The sequence below is a fragment of the Accipiter gentilis genome, chromosome 18 (assembly GCF_929443795.1).
Source record: "Accipiter gentilis chromosome 18, bAccGen1.1, whole genome shotgun sequence".
NCBI lineage: Eukaryota > Metazoa > Chordata > Aves > Accipitriformes > Accipitridae > Astur > Astur gentilis.
The window spans coordinates 11,793,887-11,816,789 of NC_064897.1; positions in this window are offsets into that span (position 1 = coordinate 11,793,887).

Genomic DNA, 22,903 nt, shown 5'->3' on the forward strand with positions numbered 1-22,903 from the left:
ACTCCTTCATTACTAGAAATACCTTTATCAATTTATTTTGCATAAAGTGGAAAACACTAGATTTATAAGAACTCATGTTTTAAAACACAAGACCATAGACTGATCTCCACTACGGTACAACTTTGCAATAGCTCTATTAACTTCAGCAGCACAATTCTGGATCTACATCAGTGTAACAGTGATCACAGACTTACCCAACAACTGAAAATATATTTTCTTTAGAAGCATTTTCACCCCAAAAGATGCCAGTGGAATTAACTTAACCTTTAGAAAACATCACATCATTCAGGCTAGTAGATATCACGTAGATGATATTCACTTCTCCATAAGCTTTCCTACTCTATATTTTTGCAATACCTATTGCAAGGAAACCCACATCCTTGGCTGTTAGGGTGCTAAAGTAATACAGTTATTCTTATTATGGTCTGGACCATGTGAAAATGTTCCATGCAGCTGTAGTTCACTGATTCCAGTTTGTATCAGTTCAATAAGACACTCAAACATCTTCTTGTGAGGAACTGGCAGTTTCTATTTACCTTTTCCAGATAAAATGAGTTGGAGTGGGGACTGCTGGCTGTTCTAGTGGGAACAGTTTCAGGACAGGAACAGAGATACACAGCAGAGTCTGTTTTTTACTTTGAATAGCGGGTTGTTCTGGGGTAAGGTAAGGGCTTATCTGGTGGTAATGAGAAAATTCTCCCTGAATTTAATGTGTCAAATTTTCATCCCAGTTCTTTTTGACTAGTTACTGTCAAGGTTTCAACACTGGGACACTTATTGATGAGAACCAGACCTTCCGCAAGGTGTAAATTAGCTTAGTTGAATAGGAATTAATGATTCTACACAGATTTGAACAGCTGAGCATTTAGCCCAAAGACAGTTAATTCTGTATCTGCGCTTAAGAAAAAAACTACATGAGTTGCTATCCTGCTTCTGATCTCCTATTTTTGATGAAGGTTTTTGAAGCTGGAGCCACAGTCCCTAGCTTATGTAAGCTTTGCTTATTACACAATGCGCTAAACATAAGTAAAAGTAGGCTGAATCATATGGGGATGCAAACCTGGCCAAAACCCCCAGAAATCTCTGAGGTGGGTGTGAGGAAAATCAGCTGCTGTAATTATGATGGTGGTTGTGGGGGATAAGGGAGCAGCCAGATTTGGCTGAGTTTGAAGCAGTACTTTTTGATTTACAGACAGGGAGTGGATTCTGACTTGTCTTCAGATTGTTAATTTTTAACTCTTGCTGTTTGCAAGGTTGCCAGTGCCTAGACAGGAAGCATCACTTCAAATTCTTCCTACATCATCAGACAGTATCCTTCCACAGATAATTTTAAAATTACTCTTTTAGTCACTGTCAGGCTGTGGCCATTTTGTCTTGGTACCTCTAATCCTGTTCACCACTGCTCTTTTTCTGCAATCTGCTGTAAGGCTTTAATATACTGCAGCTTGAACCTCCATGGCATCCTGCCTTTTTATCCTCATACCATGTGTTTCTGGGTCCTTTTGTTCTGACTTACCTCATCAACACAAAGGCAGAATTTCTATGGGAGACTGTTACTGTGCATCTGACACACCCACCTTTTTTTTTTTACAAACTTGTACACTTAGGCTTAATAATTGCTTATGGTGCTGAACTTGGTTTATGAAGTCTGGGATGTTTCAGGAATCTTTGGATGAAAGATGCTACATAATGAAAGCCATTTTCAGCAGGAGCAGCACCTATTATTCGGGGACTTGCTACTGCACCATTGAAATCTATGAGAGTTTTGTCATTGATTTAATCAAGAAGAGGAAGCCCATAGTTGAAGAGCTATATCCAAAACATAAATATCTATCATTTTTTAATAAAACGTGTAGGACAATGCACACTTGCAGTAATATCTGCGGATAAGAATTCACAAGATAAATGGTGATCCAAAGCTACTATTCTGAGCTTTCCCTGTACTTCAGATTAAGCTCTTCTACTGTCTCTGCAGCAACTGTATACAATTATCTTCTCTCTAACAGCATCCCTAAAGCAGATGTAATTAGGGATCTTTGGAGCCAACATATGCATATCTTAATTACAGAACCAATATGGGATACTATTTGTTCCAACATTTACCATTAAAAAAAAAAAATCATGGACATCTAACTTAAGAGATAGTTAGTTTTATGCTAACTTTGATTAGAATGTACTCAGTTAAACTGGTCACTCTAAATATGACACTGAATTATTACCAGGGGAGAGGAGGACCATACAGCACCCATCCCAGCAATGCTGCGAGAAGACAGAAGACCAGATTATTCACCTCACTGCACACTGAACAATCACTTAGAACAAAGTCAGCATGTAAATATTACTGGATCAGAGTTGTTCGTGTACTCATAGCAGTTGTAAGTTGCTAACTAACATGCAAAGTAAGGGAGAAGCAGACCCTTAACCTGCATAATTCAATTAACTGTTTGACTTCTCAAGTTTCAAAAATGCTTACAACAATTGAATTAGCCTTAGTGTATTACATGAGAAGAAAAACAAAGAAAGAGTTCCTGGGTTGCCAAGTACCTGGGTTGCTGAGATCCCAAACTTTTCTCGTGAGTCAAGAAACTAAAAATGGACATCATAGTGTATTGAAACATTACATACATTCATGGGATTGGATCAATATTTATGAGCAAAGCAAAATATGGAAAATACTGGATGTGTAGTACTTACTGCTTACAGCATCTGTATGTTTTTTCTTTGAGCTGTCATCAACGACTCCTCTGGAACTCTTTTTGCATCCTATATTTTCTGTAAAGGAAAGGACATCTTCATTCCATGGGCTAACGCCTGCAGAAGAAGACACAGGAAAGAGAAAAGCTTGGTTTTCAGTCTCTAGTCTGAGACTAATCTCCTCATTCTCCATTTCTCCCTGTGAAATTAGGAAATATTAATACTTTGTTTCCTCAACAGGTGATGTTTGTAAGCATTATAATTCCATAGTGATCATGTGCTTCATAAATGCCTTGTAAATTAAGCAAACCATTTTTACACATTAAGTGGGCTTCTGTGCAATAGTTGTTTTTGATAGGAGTCAGTGAACAATAATAATCCCCCAATTAATTCTTTCTTAGAATAACAAAGACCTTAAAGTTGATACTCCCAATCTCCTCATTTGTTTTCCTGTTTAAACTCTTTACCCTGTACTTCTCATCATATTTCATACCTTCCTTAATCTAGATAGTTTTGCAACAGCTTTGCTTTCTTCAGATTTGTAATGCCACTTATTACGGATGACCTGTGCCTCCCTAGGGACACTGAATATCACATATTTATCTTTAGTGGTAGAAAGATTAATCCTTTTGGATATTTAAGTGAAGACCAGAGGACTGCACTAGAATAACGTTCACTAATTGATATGAAACAGATATTGGTGTACTTCTTGCATCCTGCTTTAATTTAACAGTAGGCTGTGGAGGACAAAGAACAACTTGACAGCTTCAGTTCAGAGATGAACCAGTGAGTGCTCTGGGAGGAACTAAATCTATCTTGATTTCTGGGCTCAGACAAGTTATACTACCAATTTTGCCAGTCCTGAAGGCCAGATGACCAACTGACCAGGAACAGTTTTTCGATTTCTTTCCATCTGAAGAAGAACAATTGCCTGATAACTTCCCGTGAGGAAAAGACTGATACTCAGACAGATCCCCTCTCTCATTCAGGTGGTCAAGCTCAGGTAAGCTGTGGCAAGCTTTCCTTCTTTTAAAACACCTTCTGATTAATTGTATAAGTTTTATTAAGTTTTTTTACTGACCGGATTAAGCAAAGTTTTGTCTTGTGGAAATGGCATGAGGTCACTTGGATTATTGCTACCCACATTCTACGAGGGCACTTACTGGGTAAACAGTAAACACCAAGGTTTGGAACATTTCACCTCAAGATCAGTGGCTGGGCAGAACAAATGGACATGACAACTATAAAACATAATAAACAAAGTGGATGTGACAAGGACAGTTAACCAAAGCAATGTATTAAGTCCCAAGATATATTACATATATATCTGTTCTTAATGGTATTACAGAACAAGAATAAATGTAAAGAATATATTGCAGTTTTTAATATTTGTGAAATTCTAGATAAAGAATAACATTATTTTCACCAGCTATTTTATGCTACCCAAACCAGTCAGTGTATGACTGAAGAAGCAGATAGGAAAGTAACTTGCCAAGGGGCACCTACCAGGACTGCCAGAACCACAACTGGGTGCCAGGGACACAATCTTCCATCTGAAATCAAATTATAATAGCAATAGACCCCCCCAACTGCTCAGCATTTTGCATCTCCAAAAGCACATGCAAATTGAAATTAAATACTGTGACTGATATCTAAGAGACGATGGATAATTTTCCAGTAAGCACATCTCACTGCTCAGAGGGCAAGCTGCTGACACGCCTGCATGCTGACTATGAAAAGCAGAGGAAGACCTACAGAAGGAGAGTATTCAAGGGAAAGGTGATTTCTCCAGTGACAGGGTACAACTGCAGTAACAGCAAGAACAGTTTGACTGCACTCTAGTTCATTGCCAATTTTTTATCAAAGCCTTGGGGCATTATTGAAATAGGACCATTAAATAATACTAAGCAACAGTGAAGGACAACTACAATCAAATAATTTCCTTCCAACTGTGAAGGCAATACATGTCCCTCAGGTGCCCAACATCTCACTCTTGACTAATGTGGTGGACTTATCTATGTAAATAGAGATCGTATCTGGCATAGGACTACATCTGAGTGCTGTCTAGGCATTTTTAATTGGATAGCAACAGAAATCCTCTTCTCTTTTTACCACCTTGGTTGGTAGAAGGAATAGCTTGATTGTTTTGGAGACCATTTTTCTGTGGCTTACGTTTGTTTGTATGAATATCCTGCACAGTTCTCTCATCTGGGGTGGTATATATGTATTTTAAAACTTGTCAGTATCAGCTGAGTGAAGAAGGACTTCAGCCCAGCCCAGGTGCTTTGTATTGGACCTGAATGTGAGGGTACTGATGCCAGAGGGGCTCCCTAGTCTGTGTCAGTGGGACCCCCATCTTAGGTTGCTTCCTCAATAAAATCTCTTCCTCAGGTGGCCATTTCACAATTCAGGTGAAAAGCAGACCCTGTAGTATGTTGGATCACACAAAGGAAGACAATCTTCAGGTACGTCATTAGTCATTTGCTTGTTAGGACTGAGAACTGAGTAGGAAAGTGCACTACTGCCAGATGTCCTTCTTGTGCCTTTTTTCTAAACAAACAGGTCAAGATATTCTTCATTTACCAGCCAAAGAAGTTTTTCAGGGTCAGCTCAATTCAAAGAGCAGTATGGATCCCTGGTACACTGAGATTGTGAAAACCAGCAAAGGTTTTCTGGTGCAGCAAAACAATGCATTGGCATGTTTTTCAGCTTCCCACTAACACTGTTTCAGCCTTGAGCAGATTTCAGCCGCTGAAGGGCTTGCTGAAGGACGAGGGTTGGGGCGGTGGAGGGAAGGACCCTCTTCCCACAGGGCTCTCCCCTAGGCTCAGGAAGGTTTTCTCCCTATCGGGACAAGGTGATGCTGTGGCACAGCTGACCGTCCTGACCTGCCCGCTGTGCCCCCACCTGTTCGCAGAGCAGGAAAGCAGCAGATGTACACCCCTCCACAGGCTGCCCCCAAAACACTGCTATGGCTACACACAGTAAGCTCTCTCCGGCCACGTATGAGTACCCAGCACAGCTGAGGGGGCTCCGCTACCTCCTTCCCAGCTGTGCCATAGCCAAAGGCGGCCCCAGTGCTAGCCCCAATTATCCATCTCACCATGTCAAACATTCCTCTCTAAACCACCAGCCAAGGTCTGTTTTTAATACAGCCTTACATAAGGGGAGGAAGGGGAGAGGGCAAAGAAGTAGGAGCCCATGGTGATATTTCTTGCTTAATATTATTGTGTTAATTCCTTGTTTGTCCAGCAGCTGAATCATCTGTGCCTCCTCTGGGACATGGCTCCAGCTGCTGTGAAACCCAGTGGCTAAGGCAGAGCTGATTAACTGTAGGCTTGCCTGCTGCTCAATCCAGCCAGCAAGCCATGTATGGGCCATTTCCCCAGCAAAATTTGTCTGTTTATTGAAAATCATAGATGGATTTCCTCCTGCTTACCCTTCCTCCCTCCCTGCCACAAGGAAAGCTCACATAGCCAGGATGCTCTTTGGTACTAGGGAGAGCAACAGCAGGAGCTGGCTTCTGCCTGTGTGCTGCTATAGGTGCCACAAGGGTATAGGGTAAGGGAGGAAGAGTGATAGGGCTCACACCTACAGTCTGTGAGGGCTATGTTTGAAACTGTCAGGGGAAGAGCCCCAAAGGAGACCTGTTAAAATCTAGATTGCCTGGAGAGTGATAAAGCACATAGTCTCGACTGACTGATCAGTAGACAGACACAGAGGCCACAAGCAGCTGGCACTAGGACACACGGAGTTCAGTTGCTAAGTGCGGATGACTGACCAGATTGCTCAGCACTGAAAAACAAAACAAAACCTTACAGACTGCTGCTTGATGACTATTACATAGCCTCTCCTTTCTCGCATACGAGAAAAAAATCCCTGCGTGATGCTATTGTTTTCCTTTGGCTTCTACAGCTGGTGGCATAGCAAGCTTCCTTACCAGATACAGGCTGCACATAGACAACAGTGACCTGTGCTGGTCAAACTGGAGATCAGGGATTGCTCTATTACTGGGCTATTCAAGAGGGCCAATTTTATTGCTACGGGTAGATCAGAGATTGTTTTGAAATCTAACTGATCCATTGACACAGTTGCCCAGAAGAGGCCTTTGAAATACTCAGCCTATTGGTTTTTGAGGTCGGACTTGCATGCCCCAGAGAGGTGAGGGGCAGTCTCAGATCAGAAAGGGGTTACTGTCACTTTGTGGCAGTCATTATTTTCAGCTGCCTCATCTTAATCAGACCAAACGCCAGGTCAAGAATGCAGCCAGCCACATGAGAGGACTCTGCATTCACCAAAGGCAGTTTTGTAGTTTATTACTGTACGCAAGTAATGCAGAGCCAGATCAGGGAAAACAGCACCAGTGTAGATAACAGTATAGTAAAACTGGTTGCAATGTTTTCTGCTGAAGGCTGGTTTGGTATTGAAAAAAACCATGATTTTTTTTCATTCAAAACCATGAGTATTTTGCAAACAACTGTTCTCCTCTAACAGCGTATTCTTCAGTGTTTCAGTTTAAAGGAATTCTGTTAACTGCTTGATTTCACCCCTTTATTTAAATTTTTTCACATTTTCTTTTTTTCATTTCTGTACTGAAAAAGAAGGATGTAGCGTATTTCTCAGTTAAAATTGTCAAATATCTCTTTTTTATTTGTTGTTTGTTTTGAACAATGATAAAAAAATTGCAAAGAAATAAATGTGGGAATACCAAAAAAATTTCATCCAGCTCTGCTTCAGAGATACTGATTAAAACAGTGTAATAGCAAATGAGTACACTCTTTCAAAGCTGACGGAAGCCCCTTTCCAAAGTCTGGTATCTTGTTTCTTGAACTGTATAGTGACAATCTACCTTCTTTGGTACAGCTGGATCCAAAAAACCCAATACTGTTCAAAGGGGAAAAGGTGAAGAAGTTTTCAACGGTGGAAAAAGGTAATGGCTCATTCCTTTTAGTTACATTGGCTTATGTACAAACATACATATTACAGTAAACTATTTAGTTTGATACTAATGAACACTGTAACAAATATACACCCATCCAGGAACTTCACCCAGTGCACAACAACCACTCCACAGCAACTGGTGGCATGGAGTGTGGGTCTTACTTTTTAAGGACAAAGTCTAACGGAGACTGGCTGTTGATGCTCAGCCGTTCCAGGGCGGTGCAAGCAAGTCATGTGCACAAGCACAGGATAGTTAGACATTTCTAAATCTATCCACTGAAGGCAATTGTTTCATACACGCACTAGGCCAATATATTATGATGCAATTTGTACATCCAAAATACTTAACAAAAATAAATCTCTTTTTAGTATGATAGCAGAGAATAACAGTAACAGCTGCTCTTCAGGTAGGCTGGAAATGCCACAGCAGCCTGTACATGGAACCACATCTTTTTTAAAAGATCAGCAAAACTGAGAAATTGGTATAGCATCAGGCCTCAGCATCCAAGGTACCATTGCTCAGCTGATGCACAGGAGCTTGTTGATCCAGGATAACCTGATTGTACATCTGAACTGTTGCATTCAAAGCCAAATCAGTGTTCAGGCTCTACTTCAAGTGCACTGAAATCACATAGCCAAGCAGCTGAAAGTCCAACCCAACAGTAATGCTCATGACACTCATTATGTCCCTAGAGGTAACAATCTGTGAGGCCTAGAACAGACAAAAAGGAAGGTGATGTCCCTACCTCAAAAAGCTGTATCTAATTTCATGGCAAGGCAATAGGAGACCACTGAGAATAAATTACAAGAAAAAACCCATGGCTGGAAAAGAGGAATTGGGAACTAATAATTTCTATTCACATCCTTGGTGTGACTGTGATTCTTGGATATCTTAGCTTCTCTAACATTATTCTGTTTTTTTCCAAAGGAGAACAAAATCTTAAATCACACAATTACTTGTTACTGTTTGCAAAGCACTTTTAGCTAGAGGGAAAATCTTGGCTGACACTATGGAAGCACAGAGGAACCATAACAAAGCCTACCTGACTACTCAAGGTTCCCCTGCTGTGACACAGTCTCTGGTGGATGTAGGTGGCTCTTGTTCACACCTTTGACCCCTGGCACTGACAAAATGACACCTGGGAACTTTCTGGAGCATTTCTGGGACATCTCGAATGCCAATTGCATTTGAGCAGTTGGTGCAGAGACCTCTGTAACACCTGAGATGCAGAACAAACCACCAACAGCTTCAGATACCAGGCAAGTATAGCACTGACACAGCAATATCTCAGTCCTTAAACTCAGGCTGAATGCAATCAGGCAGAGCTGGAGTCAAAAGGCAGTAATTTTTAAGTGTTGTAGTAATAGAGAGTTCTGTGTTACAGGGACAGAGGAGTCCAAGTTCATCTCTACTGGATCTGTGGTAGAGACCTTTTGTTTTTTATATGGAAGGACGGTAATATTTTATTCACAAGACCTTTTAATGTTGCTATGGCCACAGGAAATTGAGAAGTTTAAATGGAGGCCAACAGGAAAAGCAAAATGTGACATGTTGTATTGCTTATTCAAAGCCAATGAAGATTGGGAACAACAGTTCTATACAAAAGACTGTTTATATCAACCAATGCATAATTTTATATTTCCTGCATGAGTCATTTTTTTGGTATCTTTTTGTCCTGTCTCTTTGTCACTCTCCACTGGACTGAAAAACATAAGCACCATCATGTTAAATTTTTTTTTTTTCCTTTTTAAGGAAATCCTAATTAATTTAGATCTCTGTAAAGCACCACCGTGTTTCACCACTAGCACATCAGCCACCAAGAGCGGAAGCTGAATGGTCATGCTAACGAATGGGTTTATAAGTTATCTGGGGCTGTGAAAAATAAGGTACTTGCTAGCTCTGAAGAATAATTTAACTAAATACACTTGCCCTGACTTAAAGGTGCCACCTTTGGGAACTTTTCGCAGTTTTACACATGGAACTGTTGAGCATCCAAAGACACCAACCTGGCTCTAGCAGGAACAGAGTGAGTTCTGCCTCTCTGAAAACCAGCCCCTGCACTGCATCAGTCTCTGTACCCACATAACTCTTGGCTTCTCCCTGAATACTGATAGCAAACAAAGCAACACCCAGGGGACTACTGTGATGCCTATCTGGTGGGGAAGGGACCTCAAGAGAGTACTTCTGACAGGCAAGCAATACATAACGGTCCAGGAAAACTATTCTTTCCCATTTAACCACAGAGAACAGCTCTACATGAAGGTGCTACATTCACCCCCCCCAAACCCCATGAGAATTCATGTGCTTAGGCTAATGGCTTTTTTAAAAAAATCAGGGTTCTTGCCACACAATACAATGAAAATGCATGTTTTTCTTCTTAAACACATTTTAGCTTTTGTGAGCTTGTGTGAAAAGAGCCCATTATTAAGCCTGAGTTATTTAAGCAATATTGGAAATGCCCCTGCCCTTTTGTTAATTTGCTTGGCTTGGTGCACACATGGCATTTGTTTTATATCATGTGTGGAACTTGCTTCTTTAAAAAGTCTGCAGGTTTCAAATTCCTCCGCTTTTGATAGATGTACTGTATGTACTGTTAGGTTTTAAAAAAAAGGTACAGGTGGCTGCTATTTTTCCCAATTCAGTCCACAAAAGCCCCTTTATTAAAAGAAGTCCTTAATGAAAAAGAAAAGTAGAGCTACTGTATGTGAGGTTGCAAAGATCTCTGGTGGAAATATTTGGTGTTTACATTTTGCTGAACTATTTATACTGTGGACACATACTACACTAAAGGCTCTCTTTTCCCTGCATAATAGAAATCCTTGTGACTGAATTCTATATACTTAGTATGGTTTACATTTTTTTATCCAGCCTTACCACATTTTATTCCACCCTGCTTTCTACACAACTTTGTGTGTCTTTAACAGAGCTGTATAATAGCAACACCTTCTGGAAGAAGGGAGACACTGGAGAATCATTTCTGCCTCTTGCAGCTTGTTGCACTCACCAGCCAGCATACATTACTAATAAGGCAGAAGTTCAGCATAATAATTAGGATACATCACTAACTGTATGTGCATTTATTGCTTCATTTAGCAGTAATTGAAAACTCTGTGGTTTTCTAATAACTCTTTCAGAGTCTTTGCTCAGAGTACTTTTAACAGTTAACATTCAGTATTTTAATTACACCGGATTTATGGGTCTAAGTCTCTGCTCTATACACCCTTTGTCTGATGATATGAAAAAGTGGAGGAACGCCCCGCTGCTCCGTGGCAGCAGCCACTTCTTCTCCCCTCAGAACAGCACAAGTTGCCAGCACGAAGACCAGCCTTTCCAAACCCTGCTGCCTCCAGCAGAGCTCCTGAAGCCGCAGACCAGCAACCGAAGTGCAATGGCCTACATTTAACATCAGCTGAGTATCTGAGTGTCTTACAATCTTAGATAAGCACCATGGCCTTCCTAGTGTCTTTATAAACAAACCTCTGCCACTGAAGAGCCTTTAAGAGCCTTTGGCACTGGGGCTTTTAAGTTTTTGCCAAAGAGGACAGGCAACCCTTTCTGTGTGTTGCTAAAAGACAGCTTTGCAAGCACAGGTAGGAAACAGCTGGTTGGTGGCAGGGGGACTCCTTTGACTGTCTTTAACTTCAACCTATGGCAATATTTTCTTTTGCAAAGTATTGCAGAGGGATACCATAGTAGTAGTAGTAATAATAACAATAATAATAATAATAATACCAGCTCTAATTAGATCTTTGAACAGAGATACAACCAATCATTTTCACACCACTGTTGTAATGTGAGTACTACTAGAAGAACAGGGAGAGAGAACTGAAATCCTTGGTGAAAGACTCTATCGAGGGACAAGAGGCAAGGAGAGGAGCAGAGGAGCTTCCACATTTAACATCTAGGCTACATATTTCAAGCATCAAATCCACTATACTTTGCTTTAACAGTACCAAACCAGTGAATGGTCATATTCTAAAACAGCAGGCATTATTCAGGAGGAGGATTATTCGGTCCTGCAACATTCAATTGCCTTGAAGGATGCAGGACTGAAAGTCCGGATGAGCCTCATAAACCTGGATGCTTTTCTTCACACAAGGCAAGTCACAGTCTAGTTCGTCCTGATGGGCAACTGGATCTAGGGTGAGATCTGACAACTTCTGGTGATTTTGCAAAGTTAATACAAGATTTCCATTTGGGGAATTTTTACATTTTCATTTTCAAATGGTGTGTCTCTGAGCAAAATTTGCCTGTGTTCTTTGCTTTGACACAATGTTTCTGTACCTTCTATGCCTGGATTTTATTTTGTGGGCTATTCCTTTTCTTTCTGCACACCCTTACTTGTGTTGGCTCCAGAAGTGCCAGCTTCTGCCCACCTAATAAAGAAGCCAGTGTACTGCAAAGAGTGCACGCAACGCAGCCATCATCCACAAGACACTTTAACTTTGCTCACTCCATTGTGCAAAACACCTCTGAGAAGAGGCCTTCTGAGAAATGCAGAAAAACATTTTTCCACGATGGAAAAAAAAAAAGCCCTGCAAGTTATGTTTAGGTGTGTCTGTGGGGGTAAAACTGTTCAGGAGAACAAGTTTGTGAATGGGCTTCATGGCTTTTCTCTTTTTGGCAAAGCATTCGAGGGCTACCAGTACCCACAACTGCCTAGCAGCATGCAATACATACTCCTCCCAACTAACCACGGCAAACACAGCCTCCTCTCCCCACTCCGCACCTCTCTAAATAACATCATGTCTGTACCTTAAAAAGCAGGGATCTCAGGCATGATCCTGCATGAGGGCAGACTGCACAGCATTAAGAAATCCATGAGGGGGCTGCAGGCAGCTGCTCTGCATGGCCAGGTGAGGATAGAAAACCAAGCAGTATAGAGAAGGCCATATGGCACCAGCTGTGCTCTGGCTCCCAGCAGGACAACCTCTCCTCTTATGAATGTAATTTCCACAGCATGCATGAGAGTGAATCACTATTGCAATAAGCTGTCCTGTCCTTTTCCTCACCTATACCTGTCACCTTTGGGATGCTGGGCTATCACACAAAAGAAAAAGCCAGTGCAATGAAAACTGCAAGTACTGAGCCCCACGCTGTGAAGGCGCTCCCTGCTGCCGCCAGAAAACAAGCAGAAAGTCTGTAGGGAAGCCTCTTCCCTCTCCCTTCTGCTTCATGTGAGAAATGAGTATGTCTGCTCCCCACACCTGTAAGCGCCAAGAGCCATGGGGTGATGAGGCAGCAGGACTGACTGTGAGAAAGTTGTTGAAGCCCTTCTCTCTGGTCCTGCCAGCACAGCCTCACTCCAAATGACACAGCTCGAATGTATCGCCTGCGCTGGGGAATGGGTTAATCCCAGGATGAGGGGAGTTTGTGACAAACCACCGACTAGACTGAGAATCTCTAGTGGGATTTTAACACGTCTGGCCTAGGATCCTCAATCGCTGATAATGACAGGCATTACCTGACCCAGCCAGCAAGAGGATCGCGATAGCTGTTCTCAAGAATTTGCAAAGCGTTCTCCAGTTCCTGGCTCCTTCCCTTTGACTATCTTGGCAGCCTGTTCTGGCAGCCAGACTATCTCACCTAAGACTTCTCCAGCTGGTGAAGCATCTTGGCGCTCCTGCCTCTCTATGCCCACACACTTTCATCAACTTCAGCAGTAACCCTTTTAAGTGTTATCTTGCAGGCCTAATTACTTCAAATACATTTTCTGGCTGACGGCGTTGGACAGGTGGAAATTTAGCGCCATCTATTGCTAACTAATAAAACATTGGTTTGGTAAGAATGTGAGAAGGGCCCTTTCCCTACTGGACCCTTGGCTGTAGAATTCCTGCAATCCAGCAGAAGCATCCCCACGGCCACCAGAAATTCCTCGACTTTGAACTGATAGTTAAAGCCTTGCAGCTTTCTAGAAAATACATCTATAAGCCTGGGGTGTGACCCTAGCAAATTTCTTCAACCTGGAAATATTGTGAGAACCAGCTTGCTTGCAAAATTTTAAAAATTTGTTAATTAAAATTTGTCCTGTAATACTATGGCATTGATCTCTCTTCCTGTTACGCTACTGGTATTTTGGTAACAATCCCCTAAACTGTACATCTACCACAGACAAACTAAAGCTGGTCTCTTTATTCACAGTTTGTAGGCACAAGCCCTTGGCAACACTGGCTGTACCCCCTTTCTGACTGTGAACAAATGAAGTGAAAGAAGCAAGTAATCTCGAAAGCAAGTGGCATCCCCCTGAGCTCAGCTGCAGCCAAGGAACACCCCAAGAACCTGAGAAGGAGACTAAGTGATCAGCATTGCTGGCTGGTGGGGAATGGACTGTTCCTGAAGAGACATTAATGAAGCTGAAAGTTATATGCTTGTCAAAGGTCTTGGGACTTCTACCTGGATGGGATTCAATAATTTACAAATGCATGTCCCTAATAAGACAAGAACTGCAAAAAATCCTATCAAGAGACAAAGGCTAGAGAGTAGGGTGTGTCAATTTCCATAAGAGAAGCAAAAGCTGGGTCTTTTCACAGCCCCATATATAACATTTTAATACATCTGAAGTGATGTGTGTTAGTTGCATGACATGTTAGCACCAGATTATAATGCTCTTAATCTCTGCTTCTCACTGGAAGCAACTACTGATATTGCCATCTTTTTCACAAAAAGGTAAAGATTGTTTGTGATGATGATGATTAAAGTCAGTAGGATAGGTGAGTAGACATCTGAAAATGCTTATTAAACCAAAGTGCTGCTATACACAACCTGCAAAGACCAGAAGCATGTTGCCTAACTCTATGACATCTCCAATAGATGTGGCTGCAAAGATTCCTGAGAAAAGGAGAGGTAAGAGATGACAAAAAGATGGGCAACACTACTTCAAAGTGTCTACAGCCATAAAGTTGGGACATCTTAAAACTACTAGAAAAAATACCTGATACAATGTAAACAGCTGTCTGTGTTTTATTGCAAGCTCCATAACACCTAGTACCTTTTTTTAAAGCTCTACATGCTGTAGACAGGAAAACATTCTTTTTAAATGTTATTTTTTAGCACATATGATGGAGAGAAAAGGTGGAATAAGTGTGTCAGGCAGTTTAAAAACAGGAAAGCCAAGAAAGAGAGATCCAAATGTTTGGTTTATTTTGCAAAATATGCTTAGGATTTTTAAGGTTGTCTTGAAGGGTTGTAAGACCTGAATCATGATTTTGGGTTAGGCTATACTACTGATTCTAAAAAAGTCAACATAAACTGTGTAGTCAGCATGCTAATGACTTCTTGCTTTTTGTAAATGAAGAAAAACTCTTCCTCACAAATAAACAGAAGGGTGAACAAGAAATAAAAAAAAGAATCAAATAAATTCAGTGTGTTCTCCTTCAGACTCTGCCATTCCCTTAGTTTAATATACTCTAGCCCAGATAATTTCTCACTGCTGCCTGGAAGTTAGGAGACCACTTTCATTTCCCACTATGTGTTTAGAGAACAGAGCCTGGTTCACATGGCCCTGCTGCTGAGCCAGTCCTGACAGCTTTGACTTTGACTCACTATTTTATCCCCATCTCCTTTCCCTGTTCCCCAGAGCCTTACATCAGCAGTGGCAGCAATCAGGTTGTCCTGCCAGCATTGCCAGGAGGATAGAAGGGAAGAGTAAAACTTTATTATGGACCAGATCTGGCCCATCCACTGGCCAGCTCTAATTTAGACCAATATAAAGGACAAGGCAAGACAGACACTCAGTAGGGAAAAATTTGTCCAAATTTATTAGTAGCTGCTTCTTCTACTCAGCAAATCAGCAGTGGTGCTTAGACAGAGCCCCCAGTGGGATGAAGAGAGACTGAATCAGAAGAGTGTGGGCCTGACAGGGCACCTACACACTCACTCACCTCTGGCACACGGTAGGTACAGCTGGGGTACAAAGCCACCTGGCCAATCCAACAAGTCTCTGGGAGACAAGCACTGAGGGTTCAGGAGCAGTAATGCTGCCCTGTGTCTGCTGAGGGCATCCTCCCACCAGGAGAATGTAACTAAACAGACTACTATAAAGACTGAAAAGTGAATGGCAGGCTGAAATTCAAACAGTGAAGAATTAAAAAACTACCTTACCATGAATCTGAATACTACTGGTAATGATCCGGGGTGTATTAATGGAAAAGTAGAGAATGTGACATAAGAACCTAAACTTGTAAGGTAGTGCTCAGGGGATGATGATGATGATGATGATTGTAGTCCCTTCTTAGGTAGACTGTCCCAAATGCTCCCCTTTGTACACTATTTCAGCATAAGAGGGGTTTCATTTCAGTTTTTGTTTGGTTTGGAAGAAACATAGTACTAAAGCTTTTAAATAAGTACAAAATGAATTTAATACAGTTGTGTTTCTTGGCAGGACTGATATAGAACGTTTCATGTCGAAATACACTCTCTACCTCTGTTCTCTATATTTGGCTTTGTTTTCTTTTTTTTTTGAGGACAGGGTGCTGGTGCTGGACGGCAGGGGAAAGGGAGGATGGTTTTTTGTCTGGAGGGTTAAGGTATTTTTTCCTGCACCAGGTTTAAAGCTGGGAAGGTAACTAGAACAAGATCCAATTTCCCAATCAATTAGCAAAATTCTCAGCTGGTAAATAAGTGGTTATGGGTTAAAGTAAAAATGGCTACAAATTATATTCTGGAGAAGACAGTACTCAAATCTGCTCCTTTAAGTGATGTGGTAGAAGTAGTTATGGGTGAAGGATGGATATTCTAGTTTAAAACAAATCATGGTATATTACAAAAGCTCTGCAAAAGCCTGTTCTAACTCACACAAGCTCCCAGGGCTGTCAAGAAAACACCAAAGACCTGAGTCGCCTGGGATCAGTAAGTTTAAAGGCAATCTGTTCTTCCTGAGCTATGAGAGTCCTGTGAGACTGTGACTCCGTTCCAAACTTCTGCTAACAGCAATGCCAACTAGGAGCATGGTGAATTGTGATTTCCCCAGCATAGCTCTGCCAACCAAAGCCCCAAATGACTCCGTTGTTCTAGCAAAAATGTGCTTTTCCTGGTATAACTTTTCCTGTGTGGGGCTCTGGCCAGGTATGGTCTTACTGTATAAACAAAAAATGCAGCTTCACTGGTAGAGCTGCAGCTATATACCTGCATTGATAAAATGCACTTAAGCATAGACATAAGAGCACAGTATATCACATTTCGGTCGTAAGCAGAGTTGGAGGTTGACTACGTACAGCAGGTCTAAAAATCCATTGCTACCTCACAGAGGCTTTACTGTTCTCTTTTGCAGTGTTGTGTTTACTCAGAGGAAGCTACTGTGAACTGAAAATATGCAAGGCTTTTTTTTTCTCTTTTGTGCATGAAAAACAACACTTCTCTTATTCCCTACAGTTTTCAGGGGAGGGGAGAACTGCACATATCCCTCGATGGACATCTTTCTTCAGGTAGGAAGAAAGATCCAATCAGGCATCTCAAGTTAAGAGAGTAATTTGCTTGGAAAGTTAAAATTGTGATAAACAACCTAGAGTCATTCTGCCAGTGGAAATCAGAGGGGTCACAACCTGATTGCTGGAGCCAAGCCAGGTTTTAGGCACAAGCTAAATGAAGAAAAGTTGGGAGCTTTGTGTTTTATCAGGGAATGAATGTTCCTGCAGTTCAGGCATTCAAAAATCGCATTAACCTGGAAAAGCCAAAGCAGGGAGAAGATACAGACATGAAAGTAACAGATACTGACTTCAGGGGCTCCAGGGCAGATGTCAGCTCTTACTTCTGCAGCGGAGGTCATGGAAGAAGCTTTTTGGTACTTTGTTTTTTTCTTTTAAACCAGCACTACAGAGTGCATTTAAGCAGCAAAAATAGTTCACTTGTGGGCAGGAAGGAAGAGGCCAAACATGGGTCTTACTTTCCCTGTCTCATCCACCTTACCTCATCTTGTACACCCAAAGATTATCTGGTCAGCTAAATAAACGTGGTGCTACACAAAGGAGCCAGAAGGCAGCTGCAGAATAACCTCCTTGTGGAGGGGACTCTCCTACAGGTACAGGGAGCAGAGCCAGCCTGACCACATTCTGCCCTAGCCTGGCCAGGCTAGAGTCCACACTGCTCAGTTCCTCACTAACACACACAGGCACCAAAGGGCTCTTGCAGCTGTGAACTGCACATGCAGCCAGGCATTTTCGGAGCAGAACAATCTTGGTTAAGTCACTGACCTGCAACTCAAGTCCATCTTTTCTCCCCTAAGCAATAACCAATGTGTTGTTTTTTTCCACAGATGGCTGTGGGGTTTCCTGGTTGTGTGGGCTTGGGTCAAGGTCACAAAAATAAACACAGTAAATGCTTCAAGTCTCACCTGTGTGGATTCTTTTACTCTGTGCTGGTTAGTAACATAAAAGAACTTTGTACTTGCAAAACAGCTGGTCCTCAACTAAGAAAACTCTGTATGTGAAAGATAAGGCCACTAAACATGTAAGCATAGAAACTTGACTTTCTGGTGCAGTCTCCAAAGCCCTTCTTCTTACAACTTGCCTCCCTCCTCTGAGGTCCAAGTTGTGTTTGGTCTCCATACACAAAGGAGAAGGGCTTAAATTTCAGGCAGCCAGGCACTCTTTTGAAAAAACATAGCACTGTGCCTAGATGCGTGCTGTTGGTATAATTAATTTGCTTTCGAACACTCACAATCCCAGAAGATATCACCTGAGATTCAGAGTGGAACATTTAGGCAATGCAAACTCTTCCAAGGTTAGGTGAAAATGAGCTGAGTGTTTATTTGTTTAAACCAGAATCAATCCTGTAGGCTGACAAGGCCTGGAATTATAGAAGGTTTGGCCATGCATAAGCTTGATTTCCTTGCATTTAAATGTCACTGTCAGCTGTAGGCAATGTTCCAGCTTGCAAAATTTCAATGAAACAGGAAGCAACACTGAGCTTGGCAGAAATGTGACTGTAAGATTTAATTGAAAGAATAAGCATGCTATTACAAATTAATGTGGAGAAGGCAGCCATGGTGGAATCTGTCTTTGGATCCATATGGTCCTCCATTGCTCATTGATCATACAGCCTGTCATGCATTTATCCTCACAGGAGTCTCTCAGTTTGCTGAGAACTATTACCCCCATTTTACAGCTGGAAAATAGGAGCTAGGAGAGTTACCTGCCTTGCTCAAAGGCACGGAAAGGAATTGATCAAGGGTAACTGCTAATCTTTTCTTCCTCTCCAGATTGCTTATAATTTTTCCCTAATGAAAATCACTTCTTATCTGATAAACTTATATTATGCACTGCAGAGGAAACCAAGAGAAGCAGTGTCTCTTAAAAATAAATCGTTACAAGCCAACATGCTTTTAGCAATTTACTGTAATTGCAGTTTGATTTTCAGTCTTCCTGTGAAAGATCTCAAACGTATCATCTTATAACTGAATGAAACAGTAATTGTTAAAATATACTTGGTTGATTACTGATGATCTGTGGGTCATAATTTTCTTTTTTCCCTGAAAAACTACTTTTCATTTTTAAAAAAATGAAAACCATACATTTTTCTGGCTACCAGCTCTACACAAGGACAAAATTATTTTTCTTGACAATATATATTTTATCAGAGAAAAAAAAAATGGTTAAAGCAGGTTAAACAACTGTACAGCAGATGACTTTTGCCCTGAACTTCATATATGCTTTGCTGAGAGTTTCACTGGGTCAAACACTGTTGGCTCTCCCTCATGCTGCTTAAATCGTAGTAACAGATAATTAAGCCTTGTAACTTTCTCTTTCCAGGAAAAAGTTGCCATAAAGAGGCTGTGAGGTTTGGCAGAGATATGTACGTGTTCAGAAAATAAAGTCTGTGTTTAAAGATGATTTTATCCTGTAAAATTTGGAGAATTTCCCTTTTGTCAGCCTGAACTTTGACCTTATTGACAACTCTCAACTTTTGTGTTGATGGTATCTTAGTACTGAAAGAGCTTGTGAATATTACACATATGCAAAAATGGGGAAATAGTACAGATGTTGATATCCTTTTTGTTGGAATGTGAAATGAAATGTGGAATAAGGAGTTCTCCTTTGTGCTGTTTGGATGTAGCAGTGTGTAGACAGACAAAGGTGATCCTTCCAAGGGACCCTGAGAGTTAAACAGGTACAATCAAGCTCTTAAGATTCAGCTTAGCAGAGGTAATGAGTTGCAAGGTAGGAACTCAATAACACTTATCTTTCAAAAACAGAGCAGCCATCTGACCTAAAAAATCTGCTGATTGATTACGGCTCATATGCATAATGCCAGTATCAGCTACAAGGCTTTCATGCACATATTGTTAAATAAGCCTCTGCCTAGGCTGACAGACTGTAGTCTGGTCTCCTGAAGTGAAAAAAAAAAAAAATTATGATTTGCCTCTTTGGTGGTCATACTGAACAAGGGAGAAAGTGCATCAGCATTTGGGGTCTCATCAGATTCTTTCCATGACAGCAAAATACAGGCAATTAAGTTACATAATATTATTTCTTTAGCTTGCTTATTTGTTAAAAAGAAGCCTCATTTCAGGAATGCAATGGGACCAAACAGCAAAAGGCAGGTTCCTCACTCAGGAATCCTCAAGTGTGCCATGCAAGTAAACCCTACATTCCCAAAACTGTTTCTTTTCTACTTCAGAAAAGCATATGCAACACTACCTTTCTCTGCTCTCCACCTTAACACACACAGAGGCTACAAACTCTGCAGTCTGAAAAGTCCTTGGCACAGCTATTGACAAATTATGAAGATCTTTGGGTTAATGATTCACCTGAGAGCAGCTATTAGCACTTCCCAGCCTAACACTATCACCAATGCTAAATGAAGATACCAAAACAGAGCAAGAGAAAATGTGATTTCTCTTACTAAGGCAATGTATTATGGATAACCAACTCTTGTCTCACCTTCACAATCCTAATAATGACTTTGCAAGCCTGCATAATAGTGTGAAGATTGCTACCACCTGACAACTAAGTAAGCATTTTGATTATAGCAAGTACAGTTACAGATGGGGTATCTCCCCATGGGTGAGTTACTGACCGTAGCCCTTTAGAGGAAGAACCCTCTGTAGAAAACTGATTGGCAGCAGGGATTAGGAAGGATTTCTAACCTTGAGTTTAGCTCAGACTGAACTGTTTTTCCTCAAGAGCCATAAAAATATTCCACCTGCAAAACGAGGGAATAGCAAAGGGAACCTGTGCCGCAAGTTATGCTTAGAGGTTGGTATTTGTGGGAGTGCATTTTCAAGACAGGAATATAAGCAGCTGTCAAACCACTCAGGTTTTCTGTTCTTTGCATGATATAAGTGAGGACAGACTCTGTGGTGGAGGAAGGGAATGATGATAAATGATAAATTTATAAGCATTCAGGAGCAACGTGAGTTTTAGCTAGTAGGATCCAAAGCAATGGGATGGTCAGAACCCCATCCCTAGAGGTAAAAGGTACTGGGGGAGTAGTCTGATCTGTGGCATTTTTCTTCAAGTTTTTAAGCACTGAGATTCCCTAAAAAGATGGGAGCAGTTTTCACTATCTTTGCTTTAATCAGTTTTCAGCCATGCCTTTATGATGAAGATACAAAATCTTCAGAAGTTTTCTCTCCAACCTGGGACATCACAATAAAGCAAATATTACAGTCTTTGCTAAGGCACAAGGCTTGTATGAGCTAAAGGTTTAAAAAAACCCAAACAACACAACCCCAGAATTCAACAATGACTTAAGCAAGGTCTGATGCATAAAAGTTTAAGAGCCATAATAAAAGTGGCTAACACCTGGGAGATTTTCATATGGGCTTGACTTCTTAACTGGCTTCAGCTCCTTAAAAACTCTGCTGTGGCTGAAACAGCAGTCCTGCTTTTCCTAGTGATGGGGTCTGTGCATATGCTTCTGCCTTCCTGTGGTCAAGTAGTGACCTGGTCACACTGCAACAGCTCTAGTGCCAGCAGTGCCAAAAAGGGAAGGTCAAGGATAGAGCAGCTGGAAATAAGAAGAGTGGAGCCATTCTCTTCATCATGCTCAGAGCATGAAAGTCACCTCAAGTTAGGGTCTGAGCTAACACCAGCTGAATTTGAAGTTTCTACTGAAGTTAGTGTTTCCACTGGCTCTGCTTAGTGAAGATCTGTGCAACCTTCACCTAAAAGGCAGGTAAATCACAGTCTTTGTCGTCAACTTAGGTGTGGTACACTAGATGAATTTCATCCCTGTCAAAATGAGAGTTAGAACAGGCCTAGCTGTTTTACAGGTGATAGTGTTTCTGGTAGTGGCAGACTCCCAGCATGTATTTAATTTGTATATCTATAAAGGATGGGTCCTTTAAAGGATCACCTCCCTCACACATACAACCCTGCAAACACATGCTTCTCTATCATGACGCAGCTTCAGCTACACAGGCCCACCTAGACCAGGGTTTTATCCACATCTGCCTTTGGGCAGACCCAGAGGTGTCCTTGAATACATGCTGTCTACTGAAGATGACTGGCCTGCTGCTAAGCACTTACAAAACGCCTGCTTCATAGATATTACCATGTATCAAGTCAGTATTAATTGACTTGATCAGCGTTTTGTTTGAAAGGCATATTTTTTGTAGACTATGAATATGCATATGTGCCTTAGACATGCAATTGTTATCTCACCCAATAAGAAGACAATTCAAAATATTTCATTATTAAGTCCCTTTGATAATATGGAGACTGTCTAAAATTGAAGTGTGGGTGCATTTTACAGAGTCTGTGGTTAGAACTGACCCATTTTAAAATTTTGTTTTTTCCATTTATCCTTTAGAGTTGGGCATTTATCTCACAAATACTGAGTTTGGTTAGGATACTTTCTTTGTATGTGAATTTTCTTTACCTCGCTTTAAAAAAAGTTAGTCTACACTGCCATCAAAGTAAAGGATAAATGCCTATATACCACTAAGAGCATAAATTAACCAAAGTTGAACCTTCGAAAAGAATTACTCCATGAGCAAGATGGAAAAAAAAAAAGTTATGAAAGAGAGGTTGTTCTGAAATCACTTCAGAAGAACATAATTTCTCTGAATCACCCACAAAAACTTATATGAGTGAAGAGAAATTGTTTTGTCTTATATAACTTGGCATTGGCAATACTCAGAATTTAATATCCTAAATTTGTACAGGTACAATATAATACCACCTGCAGGTGAAGCAGGAAGAAACATTTTCTTACCTGGCATTAAAAATCATTCCCTCAGGAGAAAGAGAAGTAGACACCATCCACATTCTTTTATTTTCTTTTACAAGTTCCTCATTGTAGAAGCATCCAGGAACGACAAAGGTGCTA